This window comes from Odontomachus brunneus, unplaced genomic scaffold (genome assembly GCF_010583005.1).
Source record: "Odontomachus brunneus isolate Ranch 3 - 2012 unplaced genomic scaffold, Obru_v1 Obru_scaffold_045, whole genome shotgun sequence".
NCBI classification, from domain to species: domain Eukaryota; kingdom Metazoa; phylum Arthropoda; class Insecta; order Hymenoptera; family Formicidae; genus Odontomachus; species Odontomachus brunneus.
The window spans coordinates 2,216,315-2,223,024 of NW_022639495.1; positions in this window are offsets into that span (position 1 = coordinate 2,216,315).

A 6,710-nucleotide genomic window follows, 5' to 3' on the forward strand; every position below is an offset into this window, starting at 1 on the left:
TATCTTTAAAACTATATAATCTTTGTCTGCTACATTTTTTTCTGTAATGTCTTGTTTTTGACATATTTGACATATGTAATAAAAATTTCTACATGGAATATCTTGTATATGAAGATATAAAAGTTAAGGTCCGACGTATTTTTTTTAATTAAAAATATTTTTTTTAATTAAAAACAATACACATACAGACGCGGTATTACATATGTTGACATAATCTCGTTTTTATTTGAGATCGCAATATTCTGCTGTCGTTTAATATTGCTTACTTGTCGTATTTTCGCGTCAGCTTTTTCAAATGGCATATTACATAAGAATCACGAGTAAGATAATTTTTTGCAAAGTCGGTCAGTGACAGAAATAGCGGTGGATGAAATCGCTGACGTTCCCGATCGGCCAGAATAAGAATACAATTCTTAGGTAGCACGCGCGACAGGATTTTTAGAGATTCTCTTCACCGATGCGGCACGGGATTATATAAAATGTTTCTACATAACCGAGAACTCCACCGCAGCTCTTCGCTTTGCCGGGGTGTCGGGGAAAAAGCGCTTACCCCAGCAGATTCGCGCTGGCTAAAGCCCTCCTTTCTCTCGTATTTTTTCGCCGCTTGAGTTTTATCTGATAACAGCAAAAATATTTTTTGGCCTCGCCCGCGAAAGGTGATACACGATCTTTTGTTGTCACAGCAGAAAGCCGATGCAATAAATACTGCTATGAGTATAAGGCTACATGTATATATATATCATACATTCTTCTATATGTATATATATATATACACTCTTTTTTTTACAATTAATCGTGGCTCCCTCTTGGATTCCGAAGCTCCAGCATCGCGCGCAGAGAAGATTACGCGCATACATAAGAATTTGCAAGATAGAACTTGCGAAACAGCTTTTCCACTTGTCTGAGCGGATCTTTCCATCGTGTCGTTTCCACAACGCAGGAAATGTTAACTCACGCCGGCAAATTATTTGCGAATCGCGATTGCCTTGATGTGCATTGGCCTCTAAGTAATTCAATAGTTACGTAACCCGGGCATTTTGGATGAATTAATCCGCTGCACGGAGCTGTATGAATATACCCGAGTCTCAAAATCGAATCTCACGACGCCGTCTGAACACTCAAGTGGATCCAGAATTCGGATTTGCTCCGTTCCACAATGGCCGTCGTTTCAACACAGTGGCTCCTGCTTTCCTTCGTCCATCGCGATGTACTGCGCGGGATTTTCGCGGAAAAGCTCGAGTCGGCGTTTTGAACGGGTTAATCCGCGAAGTGGCATTATTTCCGGCGAGATAGCTACGCTTCGGAGAGGGTCACTTCGTTATCGGGTAACGCGCGCAGTCAACAACCACGACCTCACGGCACAGCGTTAGCAACTTAAATATTTGTCGGAGATTATATTCATACCTGGGCAATTCTCTATCTATCTCTCTTTATTTTTTTTAATCAGCTTGTCGACGTTCTCGCTCGTGCTTTTCGCCTTTCCTTTCGCCGAATTATACCGCGAGCGCGCCGCAGATTTTCATTTCAGATCTGGCTGCGGTACTCCTGCGCGTACTCCGCGGGAGAAAATAGGGATCCGTTTCTCTCCCTTCCACCTTTTCTCTTTCGCTCTCTTTCCTCGTTCCTCTACTTTCTTTTGATTTCAATCTGTTTGACGGTTCTCGTCTTTTAGCGTGGTTGCTCTAGCGTGTGGCGACGACGGCGTCTCGGCCCGAGGAAGACAACGAGACAAGACTCGCGGCGGAGAGACGTCCGTTATCGGGTCGCGGCATCGCTCGAGCATCCCGGCTTCGTCCCATTTCCTCTCCCACGTCGGAGGCCGACTCCTCTGGACTTATTGGTACCCGAAAGACGGTCTCTCGAAGGTCGCCCAGGCGTAATTGCAGGAATCAGTCATGTTACCTCCCGGCCGGACAATCTGTCTGCCGGATTCTGTCCCGGTAAACCTTCGCAATCTTGATCTCTAATTTCCTTCGAGCGATACCTCGCTGCTTCTTATCGCTCGATTTAGCTCCATGTTTGTTTATAAGAAATTTGTCATACAAATACGTGCCGAGCTGGTTTAGCGCAACTTTTTCACGTAGTAAATATAGTTACGTAAATATAGTTTAAATAAATATATACGTAAATATAGTTTTAGAATATGTTTATAAATCACTTATAACTTAATGAGGCTTATAAAAATTTTTGATAACATTTGAAATTAACGAAAGAGATGTAGGAAATAATTTTTATGAAAGTCATTTTTATAGATCACACCTATTATATTTATAAGATTAGCCACAAATGATTCATATTGAATCTTGATAAGACAAGACATTATAGGAAGACGGAATAAAATCCCAAAAAGACACTATCATGTAATCTTATAAGATAACACACTGAATTAATACATTGGGATCCTAATGTAGACCTATGATGGGCCTAACCATTATAACTTCACAAGAGTCCTCATTTAATTTTCACTATATTCTTATCAAATGTACTATACTTAAGAATAATTTACATTTAGCTAGTTAGATTCTTGTATAATATCAGGCATACCTGACCCAAATTCCTAATCGGAATTGGGATGAATCTGGGATGAATCTGGGATGAATCTAATCATTATAATCTTACAAGTCTTCCTTATTCAATTCTTACTTTATTTTTATTAGACATAATATACTTAGGATTATCTAATATCTGCCCGGTTAGGCCTTTCTACAACATCAGGCGTACTTGATCAAAATTTCAAGTATTAAGTTAATATATTAGGATCCCGACGTGGGCTTATAATGGGCCTAACCTCAACAAGATCTCATAAGTTTTCTTTGTTCAATTATCACATTCTTATCAGATATATAATATTTAGAAAAGATTATCTTATATTTATCCAGTTAAATTCTTGTACAATGCCAGGCGCGCATGATCGAAATTTCTAATTGGGAAATTGTGTCTCGTGTCATGTATAAAATACTATCGCGTATTCTTTTTGCGAAGGATTTAAAAAAATTTATCTCTCGCTTTTGACCTCGAGACGTCGGTTTTATCTTGCAAAAGTCAGTCGATTAAAACATCGGGACTCGTACGATGGGCGACTCGTTCGATTAATTGCAACTATAAATTAAGAGCTAAAAGAGTTTATAGATATACGTCTCTCGGAGTATCCAAAATCGATACGCACTACCGTATCGCGAAATAATGGCGCGTGATTATGACTGGGAAAATATTTCAAAGGTATATGCCGCGCCGTCGTAACGGGTTATTATTACTCGATCGTGAGACCGTAAAATTCGATCTCGCGGGCGAAATTGCGATCCGGTACAGGAGGGGAAGGGACTACCCGAAACGCGCTGCGAGGACCTTCTCGTAGTCGTCTAATGGCTAGGACGTTATCGGAAATAAATATTTTTTGCTCCTGCATTCGCGCTGTTACGGCAAGAGAGATAGAGAAAGAAAGGGGGTGGGAGAGGAAGAGAGCGCGGTTAGTAAGACGATATCGGCATGGCCAGGGTCTGCATCGATTCGATGAAACATTCCCGCGAAACATTACCTTTCTTTCAATGGAGCTTAATGCACAGATCCACCCTGCGCGCTTCGGCTTTCGATCGCGGGGTTCACCTCCCCCACCTCCGTTCACCCTCGCCCGCCCTCTATCGTCTTCCCTCCGGCAGCGGGTCGGCGTCTCTCGCAAAGCGCTTAATCCTCCAACGAGTCGAAAACCCCGACGGTATTACCGCAAACGTTGATTTGTGGTCGCGGTAGCGACATTATTTATAATTTGCGGGCATTAATAGCGGGGCTTGTATCCTCGTATATAGCACCTACCGTCGCGATCCTTCTTCTTTCATTCCCATCGTTGTCCTTATCTTCGTCTTCTCCATTATTTCTGAGAACGACGTCGAGTTCATAATGTAACAATATTGAACATGCTGTTATGAAGAGAGCGCCGCAGGATCGTTAACTTTAATAATACATTCTTCCATCGATATAAAGTAAATTATTTTTTAATTGCTCTTGTCAGTGATGTTCTCAAGACACGTTAATCTCCGGAGATTTCCTCTGGCTTCATGGGAAGTGTCTGTAGTATCTTGCGTTACATATCAATGTGTGTTTGTGTGTGTGCTGATCTTTGGATCTTTTATCTTTATAAGGATATATAACAACCACATATTTTTTGTTTGTGGAACAGTTTGTGATGGAGAATATGTGAGGACGGTTAATGTAAACGGGATAAAATTTGAAAAGAAAGAAAAAAGAATCAGAGATACTCTATATTCTTATTTCATAAATTAATGCATTTCATACTCTTATAAGACCGTTGCGTGCAAATTCCTCTATTAGTTTATGAAAATCGAAATATTTGTCCATCGTCCATGCGAAAAGAACGAGGAACCGGCGTTTATACACAGTCCAGTTTGCCTTAGACTCGGCATTCGAATGATCGAAAAATCAAACGTGCTCGATGCGATTATAATAATTATTCGTTTCTTGCCGCTCACTCGATCGTGGGCGGTTTTCAAACTGCATTTTAAGCCCGAGGAGCTTTTTGCATATGTATGAGTCACCGCGTTTCTTTTTCCGCGTTTCCCGCTACTCGCGCGTCCTCCGTCGCATCCCCGTCTTCTCCCACGACAGCAACGGGAGCGCCGGGATGCAGTTCGAGGGGCAGTGGGGTAGCGGGATGAGTATCGAAACGATAAAAAACCACGCGGCGCGTACCTGCGAGCGAAGAGTCCCGGCCCTCCGAATACGTTATTTCTTCGGGCTGTTATTTTCACGGCGGAATCCACGGATACGGCGCATAGATAACGGAATCAGATTGCTGCCGTGCCATCCCTTACCACGGAATAATACCTTACCGTCGTATAACTCACTACCGGCAGACCAATATTTTTGTCCGAGTGCCACGCACGGCATCGGACATTTCCACTGCAGTTCGCTTCTTTACCACTCCCGTCTGCGTTGTCCGACCCGATGCGTTTGCGACTACTTACTCGCCTAGCCGTCGATGCACGAACCAACCATAGACATGTAATATATAGACTACGCGTTCCCTATCTTTCCCATTATGAAAAGGCGTTCGAAAATTAGAAAGAGAAGAATGCTTTGAAACTCTGTTCTATCTTTGTCAGAAAACGTGGTGGGGGAGAAGCGAGCGGTTTTCTTGGAATACATGCAAAAAAAATGGCTTAGTAATATCGGCTAAACCGCGCTAGCTGATTCAAACTTAGTCAAAAGGCTAATCGTTTAGCTGTCACTGTTAAGAATTTGTTATAACAGCTAAAATGCATTCGCTATGAAATGCAAATATATTAGGTGACATTAAAAATGCACATTATTTCAAGTAGCTAAGAAAATGGCAGTTATTTCTAAATTTCTTATCGTATGCATATATTAAAGAAGTTTGCCGCACAGTTACACATTTGTTACAGTCATTTATTTCTAGTAGCTAATATTTCTCGCTGTAGCGCCTAAGTTTAACAGCGAATAAATTTAGCTTCAGTAGTATCGACATTAGCTGTCCTTGTTTCAGTGACATATTTTATCTGTTACAGCTATTTTTTAGTTCTGGAAGCTAGTTTTTTACGTGTAGATACTGAGAGACAAGGATAGGTAGGGAGTCCAAAGCATTTTGCTCTTTCTGTACACTTTCTCAGCCAAACTTTCAGTCTATATATTATATGTCTATGGAACCAACGTATTGCGTTCATTTGTATTTCGCGAATCAAACTTTCACCTTCGCGAATGTTTCTTTCATTTTATCAATTTTCTTATTCTTTAAGGCCCAACCCGCACAACACGAAAATATTATACCAATGTTAAAACTTAAGAACTTTCAATTATGTTACCAAAGACTTCTTTACATTTCTTAAAGTAAAAAGAGACAGTATTTTCACAGGCAGCATTTTCGACGCAATAATGAAAATCCTGTCACTCCAGATCATAAGAATGAATATTTTTTAAAATTAGAATGGATTCTGATTCCATATGAGCGGATGTTTCATTCAATTAGAGTGAATGTCTCTCTGGCGGTAGAATGCATCAGATTCACTTTTCAATTTCGAATGAAAATATTCACTCAACTTTTCAGAGTGGAGAATTCATTCTATAAGAGAGAAAAATAACTCGAGAGACTCAGCTGTCATTCTACTTTTCGAGTGAGATTTTATTCCAAAAAATTTAGAGAGTCGATAACTACGTTATCAAGACTTTAAAACTTTACGTTCCAGGACTTTTAATAAATCTTAAACTCAAATATTAATACAAGGTTTCCTTGGTTAAGGTTGCTTTATGGTTAAATTAATATTATTCCAATATTTGTCAAAATATAACACTGTCGTGAATTAATGTTTTAATAGTGCAGCTCTCCAATGGAGAACATTACTACAACACTGTATTTTCATAAAAAAAAATTTTTAATTTACTGAGATATAGCAACATTTTAGTAATAATAACATTGATTTTGATATAAGAACACTATAGATACACTAGGTATTTTGTAAGATCAAGTAAAAGTGTGGTTTTATATTTAATTAGTTTGAAATGAAAAAATATCATTTATTCTGAAAGTGATATGTGTGTGAGATTAATGGATACAATATAGTTGTTTGATTAAGTTTTGAAAACGTGCTTCTTGTCATTTTGACACTGGAGAGAAAGGGTGAGAGAGAGAGAGAGAGAGAGAGAGAGAGAGAGAGAGAGAGAGAGAGAGAGAGAGAGAGAGA